The sequence below is a fragment of the Paramormyrops kingsleyae genome, chromosome 1 (genome assembly GCF_048594095.1).
Source record: "Paramormyrops kingsleyae isolate MSU_618 chromosome 1, PKINGS_0.4, whole genome shotgun sequence".
NCBI lineage: Eukaryota > Metazoa > Chordata > Actinopteri > Osteoglossiformes > Mormyridae > Paramormyrops > Paramormyrops kingsleyae.
Window position 1 is genome coordinate 5,909,725 of NC_132797.1, and position 27,276 is coordinate 5,937,000.

A 27,276-nucleotide genomic window follows, 5' to 3' on the forward strand; every position below is an offset into this window, starting at 1 on the left:
CCTGGAACAGTACTAAATTGCCACACCTTCTGGGTGCATGAGCCGTTCCGCTTTTTCCCCTTCATGTCAGATGCCCCCTTAAATATTAAATGACTTGCAGTATTCAGTTTTTTTGCCACATTGCTGAATTGAATTTGGCATGATTGCCAATGTTCTTACAAGATGAATATAAGTTACAATGCGGTTGGTAACAGTAAAGCGGTGCGTCTTCATATCTCAGACTAATTGGCATCGCTAAATTGTCCACAGTGTGCATATACACTACATAGGATAGGCTCCATGTTTTTTGTGACCCTATACTGAATTAGTGGCAGGCGGATGGAATATTAAGTTATAAATGTTTGTGTGCGCCTGTGATTCATCTAATAATCCTAATCACCATCATTCTCCCACCGCTTCTCCTGGCGAGGGTCGCGGCTTCATCTAATAATGTAAACAAAAAATACTTTAACAAGCAAAAATTTTCTTGGCCATCCTGCAGTAAATAAAACCACAGGTACTGGACAGGAATGCAGCAGAACACCCTGACAAATAAATTTGCAGGCTCAACCACATAGATTTCCCAACCACAGAGAACCAAAAACATTATTATTATTATTATTATGATTATTATTATTATTATTATTATAAACAAAAACACGGAATCTACTCCTATTTCATTATCTTATCAGTGAGATGTATACATGGTTGTTTATTGCTGCGGAAGGAAAAATGTTTTAAACAACATTTTCCTATTTATAAATCCCATTGCTGTTTTGTGTGCTGCTTGTATTAGTGAAATGCTGACACGGCAACGAATGCGGTAGGAGCTTCTCCAGACCGCCTGCGCGCCGCCGATGCGCGTCGCTGACGCGCGCCGCTAGTTTTCGCGTGGGCTGCATTGATGCGAAGGCCTTCACCCCGAGCCGCTCTCCAGCACAGTTTCCCAAAACTCCATTTTCAGACCTTTGCCAAGCGTTTTGACACACAGTAGTAGATGAGATCCATTAATGTGTATGACTGCGATCCTGCGAGTCCTCCGTAGTCCGAAGTTTTAAATTCACTATATGGCTTAACTCTCTACACTAGTATGCTAGCTTAATAATTCTGTCTGTTCTTCATTTTTAAGAGCCGTTTCAAAGTAATAACACAGCGGGAAATTTGTCCTTTGAGAGGATTATGGGCTCCCCTTTAACTTTTCAGATAATACAGCTGACGTTGTTGCTTAATACGAAAATGTATTTGCGGACGTGCAGAGCTGGGACAATTTCACCATACACAGTTCGGATATCGCCCAACAATAGGAGAAAGAATGACGTGAAATTACATTTTAAAAGGTAAATCCCTTTCCTGTGTGATATCTGCGGATCGTGCTAGCGTTTGCACACATGCATAAAGCTACACAACTGCGTATGTGGGACTGGTTAATTGTGGGATTTGAGCCCAAGAGGGACTCGACCACCGAGAAAAAGAAGCACGGGACGCCACCCACGATGCCTGTATACGAAAATACGGGTCGAATTGCTAAATGGATCTGGAAACGTAAAAAGAAATAGTATGGCTGAAGCCTCCCCCCTTTATAGAATCTAAAACCGCCTATGAATGTGTTTATATAGTTTAATGGCTGACATTGCCTATTATCAAAATACAGGCCTAGCCTCCTTTTCGGAGTTTATATAGCGTAGTAGTGGGATGTACAACTGTAACTGAAAACTAGGCGGATTTGTAACTGCGCTGAGGTATTTTTGGAAATTGCCAGACACACTTAAAAGGTTTACTAATGTTAGCAATGTCATAATACATCGGAAAAAACTGTAATGATGCGATTGTTCCCCGGCAGTGTTTATGTGCGGCCCATTTGTGCGATAATATTCTGTCACTTTTATATGTATCATTATATTTCAGCCTGTAGTATATACAGGAGTTTAGGGGAAACTTAATCAAATCATTTATACAGGCGGTAACACTTCACGGGGCACAAATAATGTATTATTCCGCTATTACTTATGTATTAATTATTCACAAACTAAGTCTTAGTTACATACTGATGTCATGTTCGTTCATCATTAATAAATCATGAAGCATCTTTTATCTTAAGTAGCTAGAATTGTTCGTGCAGTGGTGAGTTGGTACTAAGTATTGTGCCCCCTGAAGTAAAGTATTACCATACAGACTAATATTATTAGTATTATCATTGTCACTAATGATCTAATATTGTTATTTAATATGATTTTTTTTTTCCAGTGGTCAACCCCCCCTCCCATCACTGTTTGCAAGAACAAGGTCAACTACATAGGTGAGAGTTTGATATTGGGGGGTGGGACACAAAATGTAAGTACAATGGTCTGATCAACCCCTCAGACTGTTTGCCGAAGTACCAGGTTGCATTTTTCACTGCATGGGGATCACAGCCGTGAAAATGCGGGCCCAGGCAGCCGGTACGTGACCATGCTGCACGTCTGAAGCTCGGCGAGTCTCCCAGCATGGCCTCATTTCCCATGATCCCTTTTCCCATGCAGGGGGAATGGGGGGGGGGCACTGAAAGTAGGACACGTGCGAGATGAAAGCATTTTAAGCGAGGCCGCTTCATCGGCATATGTTTCTCCCGAGCTACGTGAATCCCGTCCAAAAATGGAGGCCCCTTCCTGTTCCGCTCCACTGCTTTCCTGTTCACTCCTTTAGCGTAATATCTGCATCCAGCCTGAACTTTTCAGATTAAATACTCAGTCAGACGTCGTTGCTGGCCTCTTCGCTGAAGCCCGTCACATGTGAGCTGCATCGTATTTGTAATTAGCCGGCTCACTTTTAAGAACAAAGCGCCACCCAGATTGGAGGACAGAATCGCGGCTCTTGTGCCAGGTTTGCCAGCCAATTGTACAAGTTGGGGGAGGGGTCACAAGCAATTAATTCATTCGCTTTTCCATTAGTAAACAGTGACCCGTGGGCCACCAGTTTTAATTAAATAAGTCGCCATGACGCTTCGGGGCGCAGGAACGGTTACAACGTGGGAAACGTCCTTTGAAGTCCCACAACAGGGGTGATTCTAGGATTTTTTTAAGGTGACAGGAGGGGCATAAAAGAGGCCATAATTAATACAGTGGGGCCAACCAATGGTATATTTTGAATTGTTGAGTGACCGTGGAGTGGGCCAATCAGCTTTCAGTTGGGGGCTATTGCCTCTGTGGCCCCACCCCTGTATATACCCCTGTCGCACAAACAGCTGTCTCATCGCATGTGTGTCAACCAGGGGAAAATGTCAGCTCAGACTTACTGTGTGCCCAGGGCTGGGCTTTCATCGCCTCGCCCTGAAAATGAAATCAGGCCGTCACGTCTCTGGAAAGCAGCCAGCCTCCGCGGTCCTTTCTGCTCCACTGGCAGCCCATCAGCCACACCACCACCAGACAGGAGCACCCAGCAAACCCCCCCCCCCCCCCCCCCCAAACTGATAGACAGAGGAGAGGCGTGCCGTAACTGTTCATCAGCAGAGGGTCGGGGCCTCCTCGGGGGGGCGCGGCTGGGAGTGCGCGGGACACACACGGCTGAGATAATGCTGCTTCAGCCCACCCCCCCCCAGATTCGGGCTGCTTCTACAAACAAAATGTTGCAGCAGATGCCAGTGAACAAAACCCTGACCCGACAAAAAACATTTTTACTATTATAGTATCCATAAATCAATTTTTCATAAATTCATGTTTTTCCAGTATAGGGTTATAGTAAGCCCAGAGTTTGTTGTTGTTATTGTTGTTGATGTTGTTGTTGTTGATGGTAGTGTTTTTGCTCATTCCCTTCATGGTTAGTTCCATACTTGCTTCTTATTTGAACCTGAATTTTCCCGGGGGTGGGTCACGCCGTCTGTGCCTCCTTGTGTACCTTTTGTCAGGATATCCACTGCGCAATACACCCACGCTTCCATGCTACCGACTTCGGAAAAGCCCGTTATCCTTATAGCACGTTCATGGCCAAGTAACCGACTATGACTCCTGGTTTTGGTGATGCTGTCTTTATGCTGCAGATACAAAGTTAACATCCAGTGAACACAGACCCATGCTCGGGTTTCGGTACGTGTAATCAATCAAGGAAAAAATGGAAGGGGACATCCTCGCGATCTAGCTGCAATGTCACCTTTAAAATATGACCTGTTCCAGCTCTGAGATGCAGGCTGGGCCACAGCATTCTCCAGGGGGTTGGGGAGCGGGGTGTTTGGGGTTACCCAGCCTTGGGGTGGGCCAAGGCTAGCTTTAATGTACAAATCAGCCAGCCAGCTAGCTAATTCTGGGGAATGTGCCGGACGACAGGGAAAAGCAACCAATCAGATAGTCGATGCGGGCCTGACACCAGTCAAGGGCTAATTCCGAAGTGACTCAAGCCAAACCCATGACTGGAGGTGAAACGCTTCGAGGAGGAATGTTTCGGTAAGAGTAGCCAAGTTTGATTTCTACTTTGAGTGTATTGATCTTGTCACCGTGCCAGGAGCCTGGGCATCACAGGAGAATTTGCGAAGCAATCATATTTATCTGGCATCTTCCTCGGTGCCGTTTTAAGCAAATGGCCTGGGATAAAAGCAGACTCAGGGTAAACATCCGGGCCTGTACCAATGGCTTTGGCTTTGAGTTGCGTCAGCCAAGACGAGACAGTCAACAGGATAGAAGGAAATCAGCAAGCAATAAATCTTAATTATATCGACCTATGCAGCGGTGACAGGAAAGGAACGCGGCACACAAATTCTCAACTAACTGATCTATTATTTAGCATATTTTAAATAACAATTACTGTACTCGCTGCTGTATGGATGGGTGTATTCATTTTAAATTAATATTCTACACTAATACTATCAGCTGGGTCTAGAGACAGGATGTTTGCAGGATTATTCGGAAGACAGAGAATGGCTCTTGTATTATTAAAATTTTTATTATGTTCAGCACATCATTTGAGGTTTTTTTTCCTTGCTACATTCCCCCGTCAGGGCATTCAGTTCAAAGCTGGTTATCTTTTGCTGTGTTCTTATCCTTAAAGAGGCAGATTCCACGTGATTTTTCCATCTCGAATTTCGAGCTTGAGTTTAAAGAATCACCCTCTGTTCCATTCTGCACTATGTTTGATTGGCGCTAAACAAATAAATTTATGCAGGGTGGGGTGCAGATGCGATTGATAAACAACTAGGTTCGTGTTATCTGACAAACACATAATGGAGCGATTTCACACAGCCACATTGTTAAGTACACTAGCTAAATAAGTTGCGATAAGCAATTGCTTATTTGTTGCATCATTCTATTTGAAAGCATTGCCAGCGGGTGTACCAGTGCAAGCTGCTTTCGCGGGACGTGCCGATTTGAGGGAATCCTGCAAGCATCTGATTCCTCTCCGAGCCTTTTGAGAAACGGGACGTTTCCATTTAATTAGTTCCATGGCTCCGCCTTCTGCCACTCCCAGTCACATGACCTTATATGCACATCCAACACTAGCCAATGCTTTCTGCCATGAGCTAAAAATCCACAGAGGTTCTGTGAGAATTAGTCAGGCCTTGCATGTCATTTACCAAGTGAGCCGACACTCCAGCGAGTGACTTTAGCAAGTTTTAATTTACCATCACTTAATTACAACCTGCGCCTGCTGGACGCCATTGGAATTTCAAATGAAGTGAGCGCTCGGTAAGATTTACTTTGAGCAGGCATAGGTGTCCGGCTATGAGGAAAAGAATGTCCAACAGTAGATTTGAATGTCATAGATTGTTGCCCTTCTAAGGTTTATATTTAGTGCGTGGACTAGGAAAGTCTTTTAAAATAAGAAATAATACTTTATAGAGCGAAGGGAAAAATGAGACTTGTATTATTCAAGCAACTCTGTGCCCATATTGTCATATGTGGACAAGTAGTTTTTAATATGGAAATTGACCTGTTTTTAATGAATGTGTTTCATGTCATATTTTAAGTAGCAAATTAATTTGGTCACATGCAGATGGATAAAAGCTTTCTGTGGTGTAAATATTGTTGCAATCGTTGAGGTTATGTAATGCATCCGGTGAAATTGCACCTATTAAGATGGGAGACTGCATGTTTTCCAGGTCGTGTTGAGCATCTAGACCTCGGAAACGATGATTGATCGCACAGATAATTGCCTTGTAACCCCGAGTTTTGCTCATTAATGGCAGTACTTTCCACAACACTTGTTTAGTGTCTGTGAGAACATTGCTCCCCACAAGATCCCATAATTGATTTTATAAATCTCTGACCAGGGGAAGAATGAATAATGAGGTGTGGGGCGTTGTTTTTAAAAGGCCTGAACTGTCATCTTAGTCACAGAACGGAACAGTTGTGGTTCCACGACACTGAATGGCAGTTCTAGAATGCTCAGCTGTGTCACACACATGATTCAGGCTGAAGAGCTACACATTATAGCATATAAGTAGTGCTTACTATGAAATTAGTAATTTAAAGGATATACAAACAGGGAAATAAGTTCTACATGCGGGGTGGCCTCTGGGACCTGGGTTCGAGTCTCCGCCAGGGTTCCATGTGTGTGGGGTTCACATGTCCTGCCGTGTCATCGTGGGGTTTCCCCCGGGGACTCCTATTTCCCCCCACAGTCATGCTGGGGGTAATTGGAGTTACCAAATTGCCCACAGGTATGTGTGTGTGTGAATGGTGTGTGAGTGTATGGTGTGTGAGTGTGCCCTGTGATGGGTTGGCGCCCCATCCTGGGTTGTTCCCTGCCTTGTGCCCTGCGATGGGTTGGCGCCCCATCCCGGGTTGTTCTCCGCCTTGTGCCCTGCAATGGGTTGGCACCCCATCCTGGGTTGTTCCCTGCCTTGTGCCCTGCGATGGGTTGGTGCCCCATCCTGGGTTGTTCCCTGCCTTGTGCCCTGCGATGGGTTGGCGCCCCATCCCGGGTTGTTCTCCGCCTTGTGCCCTGCAATGGGTTGGCACCCCATCCTGGGTTGTTCCCTGCCTTGTGCCCTGTGATGGGTTGGCGCCCCATCCTGGGTTGTTCTCCGCCTTGTGCCCTGCAATGGGTTGGCACCCCATCCTGGGTTGTTCCCTGCCTTGTGCCCTGCGATGGGTTGGCGCCCCATCCTGGGTTGTTCTCCGCCTTGTGCGCTGCGATGGGTTGGCGCCCCATCCTGGGTTGTTCCCTGCCTTGTGCCCTGCGATGGGTTGGCGCCCCATCCCGGGTTGTTCCCTGCCTTGTGCCCTGCGATGGGTTGGCGCCCCATCCCGGATTGTTCCCTGCCTTGTGCCCTGCGATGGGTTGGCGCCCCATCCTGGGTTGTTCTCCGCCTTGTGCGCTGCGATGGGTTGGCGCCCCATCCCGGGTTGTTCCCTGCCTTGTGCGCTGCGATGGGTTGGTGCCCCATCCCGGGTTGTTCCCTGCCTTGTGCCCTGTGATGGGTTGGCGCCCCATCCTGGGTTGTTCTCCGCCTTGTGCCCTGCAATGGGTTGGCGCCCCATCCTGGGTTGTTCTCCGCCTTGTGCCCTGCGATGGGTTGGCGCCCCATCCTGGGTTGTTCTCCGCGTTGTGCCCTGCAATGGGTTGGCGCCCCATCCTGGGTTGTTCCCTGCCTTGTGCCCTGTGATGGGTTGGCGCCCCATCCTGGGTTGTTCCCCGCCTTGTGCCCTGTGATGGGTTGGCGCCCCATCCTGGGTTGTTCTCCGCCTTGTGCCCTGTGATGGTTTGGCGCCCCATCCTGGGTTGTTCTCCGCGTTGTGCCCTGCGATGGGTTGGCGCCCCATCCTGGGTTGTTCTCCGCGTTGTGCCCTGCAATGGGTTGGCGCCCCATCCTGGGTTGTTCCCCGCCTTGTGCCCTGTGATGGGTTGGCGCCCCATCCTGGGTTGTTCTCCGCCTTGTGCCCTGTGATGGGTTGGCGCCCCATCCTGGGTTGTTCTCCGCCTTGTGCCCTGTGATGGTTTGGCGCCCCATCCTGGGTTGTTCTCCGCCTTGCACTTGTAGCCACCTGGATAGGCTTCGGACCCCCCGTGACCCTGAATAGAATGAATGGTCACAGAAAGCGGATGGATGGAAGTTCTGAATGTGTCCTACCATGAAAACCCCTAAAAGAGCAGAGCAATTAATGCGCAGCCTTGCAATTGTTCCTAAATCGAAGATGACTCCCTCCAGTTGGGAGCTGCATTGGACTGACCCAGCCTGTGGCAAAAGCCTGCTGGGTCAGTCATTCCCCCCACTGAGACACTCCTCCGTCTCATAGATGCAGCTTATGTGTTTCCTAGCAGTTCAAGGCCTCACTGAATAAGATTTTCATGAAGTGTTTGACATCAATAAGAAAAAAGCAGAGCAGTGAGATCCACCGCAGATTAATATTCAGCCGGCAGCATTAAGTGAATTTATTTGCATCCATTATATGATTCACGGACTGTGGAACATCGCTTACAGGTTAGACTGGAATGAGTTTGGTTCACATTCCAGAATGAACATCTTTGTAAATAAAACAGACGGTAATTGCCTTTTAAGGTGTTTGTAGATAAGACAAAGGTGGACCTTAACATGTTATTTAAAACTGATATGCCTGCATGTGAGAAGTTGTCTTTATGTAGGTGGTAAAACAAATGCATCAGACATTACTGAGCAATATCCATATATAATCATATATTGTCATAAGTGCAAACTCAGCAAACCCCCTGAAATGTGTTTTTGTTACTATCTACTTTAATAACAGAACTGATTTCGAAGGAAATTCAAAAGAAAATGTTATCGTCATGTATGGGTCAGGAATCAATACTCGGCTGAAAAACAGTGATTTAAAAAAATAAAGAAGCATTACAGTTCAGCAGAGTATAGACTCATTCTTAAAGAACTTTAAAAGTGGAAAAACTCAATAGCAATATAGAATAAGATTGATATGACTGCGGCAGAGAAAATCAAATCGTCAGCCACGTCTGCAGAATTTGATTTTTTTTTCCCCCTCTCGGATTTAAAATGTTCCCTTTGCATTATGAAGGTGTAGATCACCTTGACGTGACCATAACTGACTCCAAGGCAGGTGCATGATGGTCTCATGGAAGTTGGGGTTATGAATCAGGGTGGAACGGGGGCTGGAGAACCTTGGGAAACTTTTTTTTTTATTTTTTTTTTTTTTAAAGCACGCACAAAATTGTACCTTGCAATAATATGCAATAATGTCATTCCCAAACGCAATCACCCCACTGTAAATAAAAAAAAAACTATTTATGCATTCTGTTATGATTCCATGTTTAACATACGAAACCATTGTGTCTGACAGGAAGTTGCAGCATCTCCTAAAAATATACCACCGTTTATCAACATACTCTGGGACAAATTGTCACATTGGAAGCCAGAACGTTCCGGGGGAATTGAAAGGGAGCCCGGAAGAATGTGGCACCCAGAATTAGTGTTAGGTTGTAAAGGGCGGAGATCGGGCGACGCTGCCTAGCCTACCGTTTTTTGGATGAAGGACCTAGTGAAGTCATGCTTCCTCCCCCCGCACCTTCACGGTCCGTCTGCGAAGCCAGTGTTATGTTTACGGACACGGCTCTGTGTCATTTCATTCCCGTGGGATTATGCGAGAGCTGGACTTCCCTGTAAATGCGCAGGCCTTGTGTCATGCCACTTGTTGGACGACATTTTCCGGAGTATTCCCTAGCTGCCCATCATCGTGATTAAGGAAAACATGTTGGTGTAACGCGTGCGTATAGCTGAATTCAGAGGTTTCAGCGGCTTTGAGGAATTCAAATGAGGATGAAAGACGGAACGCTTGAAATCTGACCCACAAACAGAACTGACGTTCCACTGATATGTTAATATGGGCCTGCTCCCGTTTCCAGTGCTTCACTTGAGATGCCTGACAATGCCTCGTCTCCCTCAGGATCCGCACAGAAACCAAGGGTGCTTCTTATTCAGGGAGAGAGCTGGGAATCTATTGCTCATTCAGAGTCGTCTTGTTTTCACTTTAATGATTGTGCCAGTTACAAATTCGTAAGTACAGGTTGGCTGATTTCAAGAACAGTCGCTCTTACCTGCAACCCTGTTAAAAATGCAAAGGAATCTCTGAAAGTCATTGCAATTTAACTTCAGCCGAAACAGGCAAGACCTCTAGGTTTTGGAAGAAGGCCACGTCTAAAGGACTCGCGCCTCCACCGGTCAGAAGTTTGAAAACCCGGCAATTTCCTGTGTCTCTACATAGTTCTGCTTGGACTGTCTCCAGAAGCAGGGCTCCCTGTGAGAACCGCACGGCCGTAAAATCCCGAGGTCTTGGGAGTAGAATGGGAAAGCGAGGGAGATATTTTTTGCCGTCATCTGTTTGAATTTTCGGTGCCTGCGAGGCCGCGGTGGTGGGATTTCAGCGCTGGCGTGTCTCCTACCTCGTCGACGTACAGGAGCTGTCTAACTATCCATAGCCTGTCTGACATTCACGCCATCTTCCCCGTTCCACTACCTGCCCTCCCTTCATGCTCTGTTTATTTCCTCTTCCCCCGGTGGCCAGGGCAGAATGTAAATACGCGGCTCTCCTGCGCTTTCTCTTCCAGGCCGAGCTCCATCTGCAGCCGGCGTTTGGAGGCCCGGCTCAGATAAGGAGACGCGCAGAAGCTTCTTTATCTTTAGAGAGCAGCGGCGTGGATTATTCCGAGGTGCGCCGGGCTGTTCCCGACGGCCGATCCGCTTCCGTGGCTAATGAGCGCTAGCGGCCTCCTGCGCGCGGTACGCCCGTCGCTCGTCTGAGCCGTCCCGCCCATGGCGTTACGGGGGCCTCCTTTTGATTCCTGAGGCCGGACGGTGCCGAACGTTTCAGGGAGAGTCGCCCGGGTTCCTGTGTTCCGAGGTAAAGGAAAATAACGGTCCTAGAGACGCCCAGCGGGGGAGGAACAGCAGCGTCTCAGCGCCGCAGCCGCACGCCAAACGGACCTCATCTGTTTGAGCCCAGAAGGGGACGGGCAACAGATGGAATTGGGTGTCCATCCCAGCAGAGGATACCCCTCCCCCCCATGCCTGATCCCAACACCGTACCATACCCGCTTCAGGAAGAAAAAAACACACATACACACACACGAGGAATCGGGCCAGTTCCTGGCACCATATGTGCTGCCACAAGGCCCACTGATCCACAGCAAAAGGAAAAAAAAATTTCCCAGCAGTGCCCCCCGCTTGTGGCACGACGCCCCTTCTGACGACTCCGAGCCAGTTGGCCCAACGCTGCCGTTCTGGACCTGGGAACAGACAGAGGTACAGAATGCAGCGGGTGCCCCTCCCCCCTCGCTTCAGCATTGGCACGCGTCATCACTACGGTTTGGCTCGATGGCATAATGGGCTGCATGGAATTATGGGAGATTACAAAGCACCCCGGCCCCCTTCCCCAGTAACTGGAAACAAGTACAGCGGATCTTATACAATTACGAAGTTCTTTGCTAAAGTAATCTTTACTTTTCAAAATGGTGCCAAGAAAGTTTTTGTAAAGTGTTTTGTTTTTTTTTGTAGATGGAAGAATGTTTTATGGTGACTTCCTACAAGAATCTGCTCGATTTATTTGTCTGAGAAGTCTCAACCTTCACAACATTCTGCGGTTCATCCAACATTTGGGCGATAGAAAAGCGACTCCTCACTGTGAGCTAATTTAATCCTTGATGGGATGTATTGTGGGAATTTTGGTCTGGCAGTGCCCACCATGACTGTGTACACCGGTCAAAGCCCACTGAAGCACAGAGCTGATTGTCATCACAAGTTGTCCTGAATGCTCACCCATATCAGCCCCTATCACGCTAAAATACCCCAATGCAGGTTCCCCGGTGGCACACGACCAGCGAGATAGAGGCTCAGAAGACACCGCTATCCCAGAATTCTCATTAAATCTTGTCCGGCTTGATTCTGCTTCTATTGTCCTGTGGATGTGCTTATCGCTCCTCCTTCATCATTTTCAATGAGCTTATCTGGTTCCCAAGAAGCATGGCATATCGCGCGGTGGACATCCCGGATGGGGCCAAATTACGTCAAGAGCTACATGGACCGGCACAGGTGCTGTGATCCATTTCAGGTTCAAATAAGGAGCAAGGATGCGGGAGCAAATGGGGAACGAACCATAACGCTTCGGAGCAAAAAAACAGTACCATCAATTTTCGTGTCCGGTCAGTGTTTTGTTCACTATAATAACAATAATAATAATAATTATTATTATAATAATAAAAAGCAACAATGAATTATGATTATTATTATCTTGTTGGTAACAGTTTAATTCACCTGCATCATCTTACAAACAAGCATTGTGGAATCCTGACAACATGAAGGATGCTTTGATGAAACAGGATTACGATACAAGAAAACAAATGAGCAGCAAATACTTTACATTTACAGCCGTATCAGACATTCGCTAAACGGCCGTGTGACAATCAGCGGGATTTAAAGCCCTGGGAGTTACACTCGCTTCAAATTACTCATCGCTGTTGGCTAAAAAAAAAGAAGCCCTTCTTGTTCATTGTTTTGAAAATAACTCACTTTTAATAAGTACGTCAGAAGCCTCAGATAACGTAAAGTCACCGGATGCTGATGGATGAGTACCTCAAAAACTTATTGCACAGCCCGAAAGAAATTTGCGAAAGCGAAACATTTGATATAATATAATCAGCTTTGTATCCGAAGCGTTATATGCAGCGCATTCGTCATCTGATGACAAAGTGTAAAATAACGACCTTTATCTGGAAGTGCTATTTTTTTTTATTACCGCAATAAGAACTTAATCTTTTTAGTGCAATGAGCAAGCTTACAGGGCCGAGTTTAGAGTATGTCTCGCTTGTTTGTGTTCTTGTTGGGTTTAATCTGCTGCTGGCTGAGCTGGTGCCTACAGCTGCAGTCAATCTGAAGGGATCAGCTAGTTATTGCAAACGCCTGGAAGCTACCGGAAGAGAAAGTCTCCGGTGCCATCCAGGGCACCTTTGCCGGGGGGGTCACCCGGGCGGTGTGCTTTAAGGTGCCGCCGCGGACATTGTCTCCATTTCACACAATGGCCCCCACAGCTACAGCTCCTTTCCCTAAGACCCGGGACGGCCTCGTCAGATAAGAGGGGCGCCCTCGGAGCGGGTGGGAGGTTTAGAAGCCGAACAGAACAGCGCCAGAGCACCGGCAGCACCGGCCATGCGGACTCCGCAGAACGAAGGCTCCGGGGGTTTGCTTCCAGGCGTCTGTGAGCGACACCACAGGGGACCTTAAGGGGACCTTAAGGGGACCTTAATGTTCACGTGGTCATATGCCAACAGAAACTCCTCCGTAAAGAATAATACTATGAAATTAAATGGTAATTAGTGTAACCTCTTGCAATTTGAGGTTACTACCCGGATTCCTTCTTATCTGCTTTGCTACTATATATATATATATATACACACACACACACACACACACACACACACACACAGGGGTTCACCTTTAAGAACGATACGTGCGACAATCTATTGTTTGTAAAAGCGCAAATGCGAACTTATTTTATGTGCATTTGCGCTGCTATGACAAGAAAATACCTTGCATTTTAACCCGTATACCGCAAATGAAGTTGAGTTAGCATATAAAGATTAAAATACATTATATTTTGTTTATATATCGTTCTTAAAGGTGAAAGCGTACTTGTGTACCAGTTATGTGCACCCCTGTGTGTATATATATATATATATATGTATGTATGTATGTATGTATGTATGATTGTATGTATAGTTCTGCAAAAAATACAAAAATAAAATATGATACGAATGGTGCTTTCCTGAAATTGAAAAGCTTCACCTTTTCATTTTTATGGTTTGTTGAGTGTAACCTTCAGCCCAGCGTGACACGTGTGACGTGAAAAGCCCAGGGACTGGACCGGCCGGGTCGACCTGCCGTTAAACACTCACGGCAAAGCAAGTTTCACACATGCAATTTAAAATGCGATTAAACACCGCTGACCCCAGCCATCCGTCTCTGTCCCCTGTAAATTTCACCCATGGCTTCGTAAGAAAACTCCAGTCTGACCATCCCCCAACCCCCCCCGGCCCTCCCAAACCTCCCCCCCCCCAACCATCCATGGACCATTTTCTCATCCCTCTGAGTCAGTAATGAATTCACACTCGCCTCCTGGAGGGATCCTTACCTACCATTCTTTCTAATTATCCCGTAATTATCCTCCGGCAGAGAAGTCAGAGTTACTCTGGTCCTGTGGACGCAAATGTTATGGCCGCCGCTATTAAAAGTTCACGACACTCCGAGGAGCAGAGCATGAAAAGTGCGACGTCGCCGTAGATCTTGGTTCCGCGTCACGCGCGCGAAAACCTGACTCGCTTAAGTAAACACCAAGCCTTTTAACTACGGTAAAATTTACACTGCAAGCTACACGCTGTCCTTGACCAAGGGCAAAAAAATAATATCATTATATATAGCATATTGAAATGAAAAGTGGCGTTCCCCGGGTGCCATCTTTCACGCTGCCTGTCAAGCAGAGTAGCGGTTACCCCCACAGCTCTGCGGAGATCTTAAACACAACATAAATACATCAAAAGCCGAGACAATACCGACCAAGATGATCCTACGCAGCAAAAGCATCTCCTGGCTCTGTGCCAGGCCCAGAACTGCCCCCCGCAGGAGTCTGCATCTTTGCCTCTTATTTCCGGAAGCTTCTAGTGCCAGCTGTGTGTGACAGAACTGGGGTGGCATTCATCGGCACTAGACTGAAGGGTCACATAAATCTCCCGGACAGTGCCCAGCTGCACGTACCCCGCCCGAAGGTGGGGTGGCTCTTTGCAATCGCCCACACGGACCCAACAGAGGCAGGGGATTTTCACTCCTTCTTCTACGCCCATCCCGGTGGGTGAATGTGGGTGAACGTTTCCCCGACTAAAAAAAGAAAATGTCCTGGAATGATTAATCGGTTCGCCAGCTATGCATCATTGTTCTGTGGATTGTTCATGAAACACTGTGTATGAAAGGGTCATAAAACTCTTACATTGGGTCCTTTGAGGAGCGTTTCCAAGGCAACTGTGGTCACTGACTGCTTTCCTAAATGTTTATGCTCTGCTTATGAAGGAGTGATTCGAGCTCATGAACGTGTTATGAAGGTGTTCTGTGAAGCACCAAAGTTCTCCCAGGTCTTCAATTCAAGCTGGAAAGCTTTCTCCAGAGTCAGTCTGATTTTATTTCCCTAACGCTAATATAGAACGGTTCTAAAACGATCTGTAGAACACTGGGAAAATGGGATAGGTTACTTGTACCTCGAGGTACGAATTCCGTTAGAGAAAAATGCATGTTTTGTTCAACCATAGCATGTAGAACAATGTTCTTCTATTTTAAAAAAATATAAGACATCTCCCTCGATATGAAACCATGTCATGCGTGACCTTTTCAGCCCCAGAAACTCTTGGCTCTGGAGGTCTGAAAGAGACCAAGCCTGTTTCTATTATATATTACAAAACACCCTTAGGCAGCATGTGCTAAGATTTGTCCATGATGATTCCAGAATATTGTCCAGGCCACGCCCCCATCCCCCAGGTGAAAAACCCACTAAACCAGCTGCTCATCGAGGGATCTCGGCAACCAGATGTGTGAGCAATCGCTCTCTGAGTGATGACTATGGTGGTAGGTCTTTAAAATCCAGCGGTTCTGAGTCTCTCTTTTTTCCACGTCTAATTAAACTGGCAACTTCACACGCTTTCTTTTGACGGAATTAATTGTTCCGAAGCTATGTCTTGACTACATTCAAATAAATCAATTTGTCAGAGTTTTAAATTAAAGCTGCCAACGTCAGTGTTCGGCTCTACAATGCTACACAGTTTAGAATGTGTTATCTGCTAATGCAGAAAATTAATGTTCTTCATTTCAGTAATTACAATTATTATTTTGTTTTATTTTAGAGGTGTGACAGAAGCAGGAATTATCCTAAATATGTAATAGATATCTTAACATTTTAGAGCACATACAAGCTACCAATTATAAAGATATTGCTCTATAGATCATTTTGATTAGGTAACATTACCTCGCAGCAGTTTTAACACACAGTGAATGAGAGAAACATGTATAGAGTTTTCTTCTCATATCATCCAGTAGTATAGAGTGTGTCCCATTCGAGAGATGTATGAGCACTCCTGCAAAAATTTGTAATTAGTGGCCTTGCCAATTCTACCTTTTCAATGTGCATGCTTACAAAATACGAGCTACAGAAAAACATGCTTCCGGAAATAACAGAGGAAGATGAAGATGTAATAATAATAATAATAAATGTATGTTTATCTATTATTATTTTGTATGCTTTTGTTGTTCTTTTTGAGCCATTTTCTGTGAGTTCTTTTATTTCACAAGCATCAGGGAGACGTCAAAGGAATGGAGGCCATCTTAGCAAGCGACGGCCAAGCACAAGAGACCCAAATTCGCCACTCGCCCAAGTCTGTTTCAGTGTCAGATATGCTATTCATCTGCATCTTCAAGTAGCATCTGCTCTCTCTGCACTGCTGAAGACGTTTCCTCGGCAGACAAATGGCGCTCGTGGGGGGGTAATCGCGCGGCTCGAGCACGTCCAGATGACTCAGCCATGTGGTAGGCCGCATTCCAGCATGGCCCCCTCTGACCTCCACCCTTTGACCTCAAAACCCGGGGAGCCACGCTGGCATAAGCTGGGGGCCAACTAGGCATTTTCTGGAAAGAGGGACAGTAGAAATATCACGGGAGGTAAGTTGGCTAGCTGCTGACACAGATAGCTAGACCCTCCCTACCGGCCTGGGAGATGGTTTAACCCAGGACACTGAAACTCCAGGAAAAGCAAACGATTGCAGAACGTTGGAAGCAGTCTTTAAATCTCGCAGCAATGACACATAGGAGGCTGGCGGAGGAAGAAACGGATTGATCTCTGTTTGTCTACTGGGTGACATTCGTTCAATCAAATTTATGAAGTAAATGCAATTATGAGAGGACCAGAAAACTGCTTTCTCAGTAAAGGCCAAGGAAGTTGTGCAATTTGAAGTGTATCTTTTGGCTTTGATTTTTTTTTATTGGTGCATTTAAAGTCTCCGCATATGCTGTCGTAAATAAAATTATCTACCTTCCTCCAAGCAGCGGGTGAAGAATTTACACAAAGGTGATATGTTAGTGTTTTCAATTTTCAATGTTATTTCCCCAATAAAGCAGCAAATATAATTTGTGCAGTCTAATATGAAAAGCTGTTTTTTGTGAATTCCTTTTATTCCCCCTTAGGTTCATGAACCATCACAATATATATGTATAAAGTATATATGTACAGGATTCTGCAGAAGTCTTAGGCAGTCAAAGAAAATGTTTAAAGCTATTTATCTGGGTAGCAAGTGTATATTTGATCAGAAAAAAATGCAGTTTAACATTGGAACATACGCGAATTAACCATAACACGATAAAAACTAACAAGAATTTCTTCTGTCCTGCAAAAAGTTACAGATCTCTATCTGGGCTGACAATAAGAACATCGCTTCAGTTCACAAACCTCTTCTCAGGGGCACCCCAGCCATTCCGCGTCTTTCTTAAAATAGACCACCAGCTCAATTAATAAATTGATTTAATTAGGTAAATAACTGGGTGAGGGAATGTTTAGGCAAACATGGTATGGTAAGGGTCAGGTCAAAAAATACATGGGCACGTTAAATGTTTACTGCAAATGCTGGGGTGACTTTATGAGAGATTTCAAAATAACTAAGCGAACATACTTTGATAGACATAATATCGTAGTTTCTTGCAACCAGGAAGATCATTTAAATATCATTTTCTCTGACTGCCTAAGACTTTTGTACAGTACTGTGTATATACATATATATATACAGTTGTTTTCAAGGTGCGACAGTCCTCTTTTCTTTCCTAAGTCTAATAACCCCAACTTACTCCCATTAAAATGTAATTTTGCCCAAGATTGTCACATGAAGAGCAATAAATGAAAACACTGATTCTAAATTTGAAATTAGCTGTCTGTCATCTGCCTGGGTCTGCCAGAGTGACTGGGTGTTACCACCTAAACATGCTATCATTTCACCATTTGAGACTGACCAATGACTGAGTAATGGAAACAGAAATTTCATTTTCACCTGTGACTGAAATAAATAAATACAATCCACTTAAAAGAGATTTATTTTTTAAGTTACTATTTGATTATGCGTCATAGTCTATTCAACTGTAATTTAGGTCATTGGTCATAAATAGAAGCTAACGAAGACGAGATTTAGCTGAGTACCACGGAAACAACTAGCGTAGTTTCGCCAAACGCATCATCATATATCAGCGTTATCGATGTTATTGATAAAACAAACCAAAATCTGCAGCACTTAGTACAACATTGATGTTGCAATTCATCGGTTTCTTACCGAAGTCAAACAGCAAAGATTAAACAATCTGGGAAGACACAATTGTTAGATCAGAAAGGAGAAAAACAAGCCCAAGTTTTGAAGAGTAACCCATAGCAAGGTTTGAATGAGGTCGATCGGCATTTTCCTGAAGGGCGTGACCGATGTGGAGCATGGCCACCTTCCCCAAGAAGCCTGACTTGCGTTATGAAGGCGACCACAAGCTTTCGTGCCCAAAACGGAATGTGCGGGCTGGCACAGTGACCCAGAGAACATGCCACCTCACCGTTCTCCCACCAAAGACGACACGTGCAAGGAAGTGGGCTGAAGGAAGGAGAATGACACTTCACAGCAGGAAATGCCTGGCGACTCGTTCATCCGAGGCCGACAGGCCCCGTAAGTAGACACCTTCCGCTCCTACTCGGAGTCTTTGAGGTACAGTGAGAATGACACGACGCCAGAATGTGAGGTACCAACCCCAGTAATCCTCTGAGAAGGAACATGGAAAATGGGGAGGACGGGGGGAGGCTTGCAGACTGTTATTTCCTCTGGAGCTTTCAGCGAGCAATTCCTGGGGCCAGAAGCGGGCTGCACATGCATTTCTAAGCTGATGAAACGACCCCCCCCCCCGGACACAATGATTTCAGCAAAGCAACCCCCCGCCCCCACCGGAAAAGAGATTGCTGGTACAAATCCCAGCATCAGCACTTAACCTGACTCAGGCTCTGTGAAACATCCTACTGTACAAACCAGTAACAGAGTCAGTCTAAGCTGTATGTTGTGACTGGTTTTGAGAAGGACTGCAGACCCCAGAATATATCACTATAATCCGAATTTCTCTCTCATGCTAATAAGATCATTTATTTCCATATTTCTATTCGCGTTACAGCCGTGTCTCTATCCAGTGGGATTAATGATTGTAGCCTTTAGCGTTGTCCAGATTCATACCTTGTACATTATAACCTCCTTGTACACCCCACATCCAAATTATGTCATGCTATTAATTAGATACACCAGTGAAGAGGATTAGCCACGAGTCCAGAAGGGGATTAGCTGAGATTTTAAGATTCCTACTCAAACAGGCATAACGAATGGAAATTTAACAAAGGTCTACATTCAACAGGTAGGAGCCCAAAAGGACAAAAAACTATTGCAAACTTTAAGTACAGATCAGGATGTGAGACAGATGAAGGCCTAGCTCGTTTAATTCATTTAAGTTATAGACGTTGACTGATTCTGTAAAATATGGGGACATTCCATTACCTCTGAGTATGAGTGAAACTGCCCCCCCCCCCAATGTCTGCATGCTTGTCCTACTCATTTCATCATCCTTGTTCTTTACATCTGACATGATTGGCATAGTGCATCTTTTGGCAGAAAATCTATCACGTTCCCCTGTCTGCTGTTACCTTGCCATCGCCAGCATGTCTTCTTAAGTGATGTATAGTCACATTAACTTGATTGAAAAGTGATAGTTCACTTTGTTTACTTTTCTCCGTGGTGGACAGGAGCTGACCGAGTAAAGCAGTACTTCCTGCCTGGAGAGTATGATTAAAACTGAACGGCCTCAAGTGAGCTGAATATGATTCTGGACGCTGTGGTTATCCGCAGAAGGACAGGATGCTCGGTGACCCCAGACAACTTGAACTGCAACTCCAGAAACAAACACACAAGATGTCTTCATGCCCGGTGCTGAGCTTACATGCTCTCAGCTGGTAATATGACATGTGATACCATGATTGATTCATTGGGAGCATAAGCCCCACCCCCATCCTACGGGTAATGCAGCCTATCAGCAGTCCCTTCACTGGTACGCATACAAACAGATATCCTTTAACAGGAGTGCCTTGGACCTTCCAGTGACATTTTGGCCAAAAATAAATTCTACAGTTCTTAAAACCTAGAATTACCTGCAAACACCAAAGACGACAGACTGCCATATCCTGAGAAACAGCAGGATACCTTGTAGAGCGAAAGCTGAACCAAAATCGCTGTTAAATGTGACATATTTGCATTAATATGCATTGACTAGAAGATGATTAGAAAAAGCATAACGATTTGAAAACCATGATCCTCTGTAGTCATTAACACAGAGGGGAAAAAAAGTGTTTAATAATTAAAACTGTCAGGGTTCCTCCACCAAACACATGCATCCATTTTCCATAACCGCTTTTCTACTGCTGACTTACAATGAGCTTGGACCCTATCCCTGGAAGACAGTGCATGAGACGGCCTGTAGGGGTCGCCACTCCATCGCAGGGCACACACCTACACACACACACACCAGGGACAGCCTAGGCAAGGAAAGCAAAACCCATGGAATACTTTGATTGGGCAGTGTGCAGCTCTGTGATTTAAGCCCTGTGTCTGTGATCGGAAGGTCATATCCTGCAGTTGGTAATACTGATTTTACCCTTAACCCAAATCGCTCCCAAGACTAGCTGACTGAGCTCTTGCAACTGTACGTCGCTTTGATTAAGACCATCTGCTAATTAAATAAATGTAAATGAAGAAATACAAGCAAATACACACACATACAAAGCCTGAATCGAACCCACAACCTTGGCGGCCTGGAGCTGTCACGCCAATGGGCTGGATCTCGCCTTTATTTGCACAGGATCGCTTCGGTTCTCCTTTTGGGAGCAAGGAGGCCCTTCCTAATGTCGTCCACTGACAACGAGAGACGCTCGTCATTGCTGCATTGCAGATCCTCCAAGACGAGCGGTATACTCATTTCGGTCATGTGGCAAATCTCTTACCTGCCAGTCTCAGCACTCTGCGAAAGAAGGAGATACAGGTTACTGTTAAAAACTTAAACAGGCTACTTAATATGCCTCAGATAAACGCCTTTCTCAGTCAGTGATTCAGCTGTGAAGTCCATCTCTGCAGAGTCCGCTAAGTGACGGGAAAACGTGTCCTGTTTAGTGAGATCACTTCCTCATGTGCTCATTTGCCAGTCCACCAAACATCTGCTTAGTGAGCTGTGTTTATTATAAGCAAACGATATTATTTAATTTATCACGCTAAAACATTTTAACTGTTTACAACGACATGCACTGAATCTCACACTAATATTTTTTTTCATAGTTCATTAGTTAATAGGCTTCGTATTTTATTTGTTACGGCCCATAAGCTGGCGCATTAAGTATATTTTTAAGATAAAGATGGATTTGACGCATATATAACGTGCCCATGCTGTAGGTGTACCGCGATGGACTGGCATTCTGTCCAGGGCCGATACCACCTTTGCCCTAAGCTCCTGGTCACTGAAATCCGGTACTGGATGAGGAGCTATTAAAACGTATGGGTTCGGCCAATATAACTGATGTTATGAAATGGACAGTTTCAACTTAAACTCATTAGGAAAAAACATCTGCGCCTAGGTCCGCCTGGCTGTGCGAGCAGCCGTATGTCAAGGTAATAAAACGGTGTTCTTCATAAAACATGATTAAAAAGAGACGATGGCCATTTTATTCTGCCGATACGTATAACCAGAATGCCCAGGTAACGAGAAAACGACCTGACTGTTCTTTTATTAACGTGAGCATCGATAATGTAACAGCATGTGACGGCAGTTTCATATAAAAAGGCACATTAGAAATGAAGAGACACTAACAAGCACCGTTATCTGAGATTTTACTCCTGAGCAGACGAGCGTTCGGGGAAATTGATTTACCTGAGGGAGGGGGGTCTCTGTAATGTATAGTCATTTAATCTCCAGGAATTAATAGCACACATGCCCATAGCACGCCATGTATTCAATTTACATTTTCCCTCTGCCTCCTTATTTGATAGCCATGCCTGGGATGGGGGAGGATAAAAATTGTTAACGGGGGAATGTCATTATTGCAGAGGGGCGTCTTGGTTTAGTAATTTTGCCGCATCAAATCTCAGAAGAACCAGCAGGGTCAGATGAAATTGCAATTTTTTATTATTATTTATTTATTTATTTTGTTACTACGGGTCTGTAAAAATTCCCTCCCGGACCCACTGTCATTTTTGTTTTCGGTCAACAGTGTCGCGTTAAATTTCATTATCCCGACGCAGGGATGCGCGGTCCTGGGAGACGCCCGGCCAGATCCCGCAGCTCCCCGTCCCGTCCGCGGCTGCGCCCCTGCGCCGCGGGGAGGAGGGGGGGCTGAAGTAGGCAGACAAGGACGGTTCTAGTGAGATTCAGTGAAAATAAGGCAGACACCAGCAGCATACAAATGAGGACAAGCACCATCTTCCCCTCCGCAGCCACCGGAGCGGTAACACGCATGCAGGCTTTAAACCGCACCGTCCCGCAGACTGATTTAACCGTCAAGCGGACCCGGGTCCGGACCGGCTTCGCACGGCGGATCCTGATTGAAATAATAGAGACAACGGGGCTGATTGTTCATAATTTTTAAGAATATACAACCTTTGTGAAAGGTATTTCTTTTCATTTGGTTTTATTTTATTCTATTTTAAAGCCTCTTTGGAGGTGCAGGCTCTGCGGGTACTTGCATCGCGCGCTGCTCTCAGTCCCCGGCGTGCTGTTTGCCCCAAGCTGGCCTGACAGCTCCCATCTCTAAGCTCAACGCCCGTTTAGTTGGATTAGATACCCTTGGATAGCAACCCCCCTCCCAAGAGAGATCCACCCCCCCTCACAATACTGAGACAGTTTTTCCTGAATGCAGAAAGTCATACTGAGAGCCAACTGAGATACTCTATGCCCGTTTTTTAGATATATAATTTTATTTTTTTTAATGAGGCAGGCTCAGATATGGTGCAAAGTGCAGACAGCTATCTGCGCGGTTTAGTGCAGGCTGCCTCTGGAGATGGGATGTAGCGTGAGGAGCGTAGGGTGTGGTTTTTAGCCATTATTACACTTTGAAGAGCTTGCGACATTCACTGGGGTGAAGCGTAGTAATGACGACGAGAACTCTTTCAGTAATGAGGTTATACTTGATAAAAGATAGAAAAAACAAACAAATTTAAAAGGCATTAAGACGTAGCATAAATTAATACTAATGGTGGAAAACAGCCGATACTATGTTTGCGGGTTTCCCATGACAGTTCATTTTATGTGTGTGGGGGGTGGGGCGTGTATGACATTATTAAAGGGATTCTTGCCGATTTGTGTCTTGACTGCAAGTTCATGTTTCGATTTACTGTCCCCAGAATAGGGTCCTCCCGAATTCGAATTTATTTCGGTCCGTACTGCAACTGTATTATGCTAAAAGCATCAGACGGAGTTAGGGAGCAGGGAAGTGAATCAGCTGTCCCACTTTTCATTCTGCCGACAGAATGAAATTATGTTTGTATATTTTAGATTCGCTACCACTGAACATGCAGACTCTTTTGCATTTAAATGACTGTTTGCTACATTTGATATCTCCACCTGGCATGAACCTCACAGCGAACATTTGACTGCAGTAACCTCACTTTCAGTTTTAATACATCTCAAAACAAACGCAACCCCTCCCCTCAGTCATAACAGCCCTCTCATTTTTTGTGTATGGGTTTGAATATAATTCACATGAAATAGCTAAATATATAAATAAGAATTACATTGCTTGGTCTGCAACTGGATTCAGTGAAATAAAATGCGAAAAGACTCGGGCAAGTCATTCTAACAAACATAACGGTCTCCCTGGCAACAAGTGAAAGGACCTTATTTGGTGATTTCGACTCAGTGTCTGAAGGAGAGTGGATTGCAATAATAAAATAAATTATGTGAAACAATAAAATAAAATGCATCAAAAAGGTCCTCTGTCAAGTACAGTAAACCTTACGTGGATGTATGTTCACCACGCTTAGCCGGCTGAAAAATTGGCCAAGTTCACGATGTGGATCAGCCGTTCTGCGGCTGTCGCTTTTGACATATTTAAAGCTGCCCCGAGCCGCATGGATTCCGTGCATGCCCGCCTCTGGGCCTCCCTCCCTCATGCACTTCCTTTTCTGAACGAGCTTTGTTGATCTACACCAGAGTCCGGTGCAAGCGTTTTTTGAATATCGACCCGCGTGAGTGCCGGCAGCGCTTCCCGAATTCGGACGCGCTCCCCTGCGAGCACCGGATGGCCGGTATTCCGGAGCGGTGATAAACGATGTTGTGACAACCCCTGCCGTCTACCAGGAATAACCCCTGGCTTCAGGACGTACACAGATGAATGAACGGTTCAAAGTGGCACCCCTCCCCCTCCATCCAAAACCTTTATCTCCACTCCACCGTTTTTTTTTTAATGCTAATAAACTCCTAAAGCACATTTATTGAGATCCCCTCCTTTGGCGCGTGTATATAACCGATTTAAATGTAAAAACATCCCGCCTGTTGAATTATGCGATAATTGACGGGGCAGAAGTGACTCTCCCAGCCTACCGGGAAGCGGCACGCGGTGAACTCCGGCTCGCGCGGATGACTGAGCGCGTCCACCTCAGTGTGAAACGGGCTTTTCACCGAGCCGAACTCGCGCGCTGACAGGCCGTGGAGGGTAAAGCTGCAATTTCTGCCAAACGTACTCATTCAAGACACCCGCCCCCAATGTCAACTAGAAAATTAGAGCAAACTACTCAAGGTTATACCCAGCGCTAGTCCCTCTGCAGTATTCACGGTCATGTTTTCTTTGCTCCCCCCGCACATTCTGGAAGAAACCAGAGAGCAAAATGCTGTTAATGTGGACCTTAAAATTCTGCTTTTAATGATGCCTCTAAATTAAGAGCAGGAGAGGATTACTAGAAATTAGAAGGAATGATTTTTCTGCAATTAATTACATTTCTGCTTTAATGTACATATTCATATATGCAAAGGCATCGGGAAAGAAAATCACTACGCAAAGCCAAAGGATGTTAATCATTGTCTCCATTTGTTAATTACACAAAGCTAGAGACAGGAAATGAAACTCTGCAAGTATGCATTAGCACGCAAACAAGTTTGGATTAAACTAAATGCATGTCTGCTATTCCTCTTCCTGTAAATCTACTATAATCTGTCACATGATGATCACGTGATCACCCCCGACTTTGAGATCGGTATCCTGATTTAGCGAAATACGCAGCTGCAAACACAGGTATAAGGTTTAGGTTTCTTTGGATAATTGTGCCAACTAAGTACCAAATTTAAAGGCTTTTTCCTCATCAGCATAGTCTCCAGCTAGTCCTCGCTGATCCTAATGAAGACCTGGCATTTTATTTTAGCCTTATTCAGCGATCATTAGTTAGCCGAACGTCTCACTCTCTTCCTGTGACAAGCAGGCAGCAGCATGTGTTGTGCGACAAAATGATTTCCCACCCACAAGTCAACTACAGGGGTTCTCCTGCCCCTTCCTGCTTCAGGAAGAGATTCGATGTGACATCCAGTTCATCGTGCTATTGAATCACCCACTCAATTAGCTCCCTGTCCATCCTAGGGGTTAATGCCAGAAGATATGCTGGTAATGGCCTTCACTGTTGATGTACAAGCTCTGTTCGCGTCATGACGAAAAATGAACACCTTGTAATTATCACATGATTATCCCAAGAATTAGCTACATGTTTGTTTATCATGCACAACTGAGTATTTCCTGCGTTGGAATATTCACAGATAAGTACATACATGTTCCAACAAGTGCAGCTACATACATATCCCAAAATATGTACTACAATCGGAGAGTGCAATGAGATTGTGGACATAAATATTTATTCACATTGGAACACAATAATGAGTTGAGGATTTGCTGTCCGATAGGGCTGGCTTCATACAAGCTACACACGCTGGATGTGTCAGGCACACAAATTGAAAAATGAGGGGGAAGTGGAAAGAAGGATTTTTTTTTTTCTCTCCGGCGAAAGTGCGTATGAGAGTCAAGCTTTTTTCGACCATGGATATAATGAGCGAGCGACATAATTGGGTTACAGGGAGCAGCAGTTTCTCAAACTGCTCCGAATCAGTCACAGATCGTCTCGCCCTCACATGCACAACAACAACGCATCCCGTAGAGCCCGACGCCAGGCGCGAGCACATCATTATGCTGATGCAGGGGTTAATAGTTCAGCTAGACAGCCAGGCGACGCATCACCAAATACCTTGGCATGTCTAGCAGGTCCTCGTAACAGCAGCATTCCCCGGCATCCCTAAAGATTTCTCTAGCCCCCTGCCTTTTAACCAGCCTCTCCATAGCTAGAGTAGAAGCTCTAAAATAACCCTGTTGTCAGCAAAACTCGAACATCCCAAATATTTCTAATTCCAGCACAGTTTCACTCAGAGACTAACTTGTGATCGGACAGTCCCCTCGAGAGTTTGAACGTCTCATTTCTTGAGCTTTATCGATTTTCGCTACCCAGGATCCGGTTACTGTAACCATTGCTGTGCAGTTATACCGACCCGGCTCCTTTGAAGGTGCTTCACGTCAACCTCTTCCTGTCATGTGACACGTCTTGCTCAAGGTTATCATAGCAGGGTTGCTATTTGGATCTAAGCCTACAACCATGACGACAAAGTCCCATTCCTTACAACCTATTATCATTAGCAGAGGCACTCCAAAGCCAACCTAAGGTCACTCGCATTTTTCCAGTAAATTCCATCTCACAAAAGCCGAACCTTGAATTCCACCCATCCATCTTCCAACCATATTGTCCTGGAGAACCTTGACAAGTAGTGCTGCTGAATAGGACCGTATGGCGAGCAAGGAATTTACATCCACTGTTAAAATAAATAAAACAGAATGTAGAAAATTCTTTTAAAGCCAGGTGCCAAATATAGAAAAGAAATTCAGGATCTTACAACAACCCCCCCTCCCCCCCCGCCCAAGCATATGCAGCTCTAGGATAAAATACCAAAGGGTGGTGGCCATATGTTCGACATTGAGTGTTGCGCATTAGCTTTCAGTTAGCTTAAGCCTGTCACTTCAAAGAGGAATCTGCCTGGAGGATGTACACCAGACTCGTAGGTACGCTCACGGAACCTGGCGTGATCCAAAAACAACCTACTCTGGATCAAGTACATATACAGCTCTGGGCATTTAATCTCACAGGAAACATGGTGTTTGTTGGTCAGCAGTGGTTTAGTTGGGGGGGGGGGGGTTATTGAAT

The 27,276-nt window shown here is 45.4% G+C and overlaps 1 long non-coding RNA gene across 1 annotated transcript; it reads left to right on the plus strand.

Annotated features, from left to right (window-relative positions):
- The first annotated feature begins 930 nt into the window (after positions 1–930).
- Positions 931–17,076, plus strand: LOC111833249 (uncharacterized). Its single transcript, XR_002835710.2, has 3 exons — positions 931–1,316; positions 2,224–2,275; positions 15,411–17,076. It is a non-coding gene; the product is annotated as an uncharacterized lncRNA (long non-coding RNA).
- Positions 17,077–27,276: the final 10,200 nt, after the last annotated feature.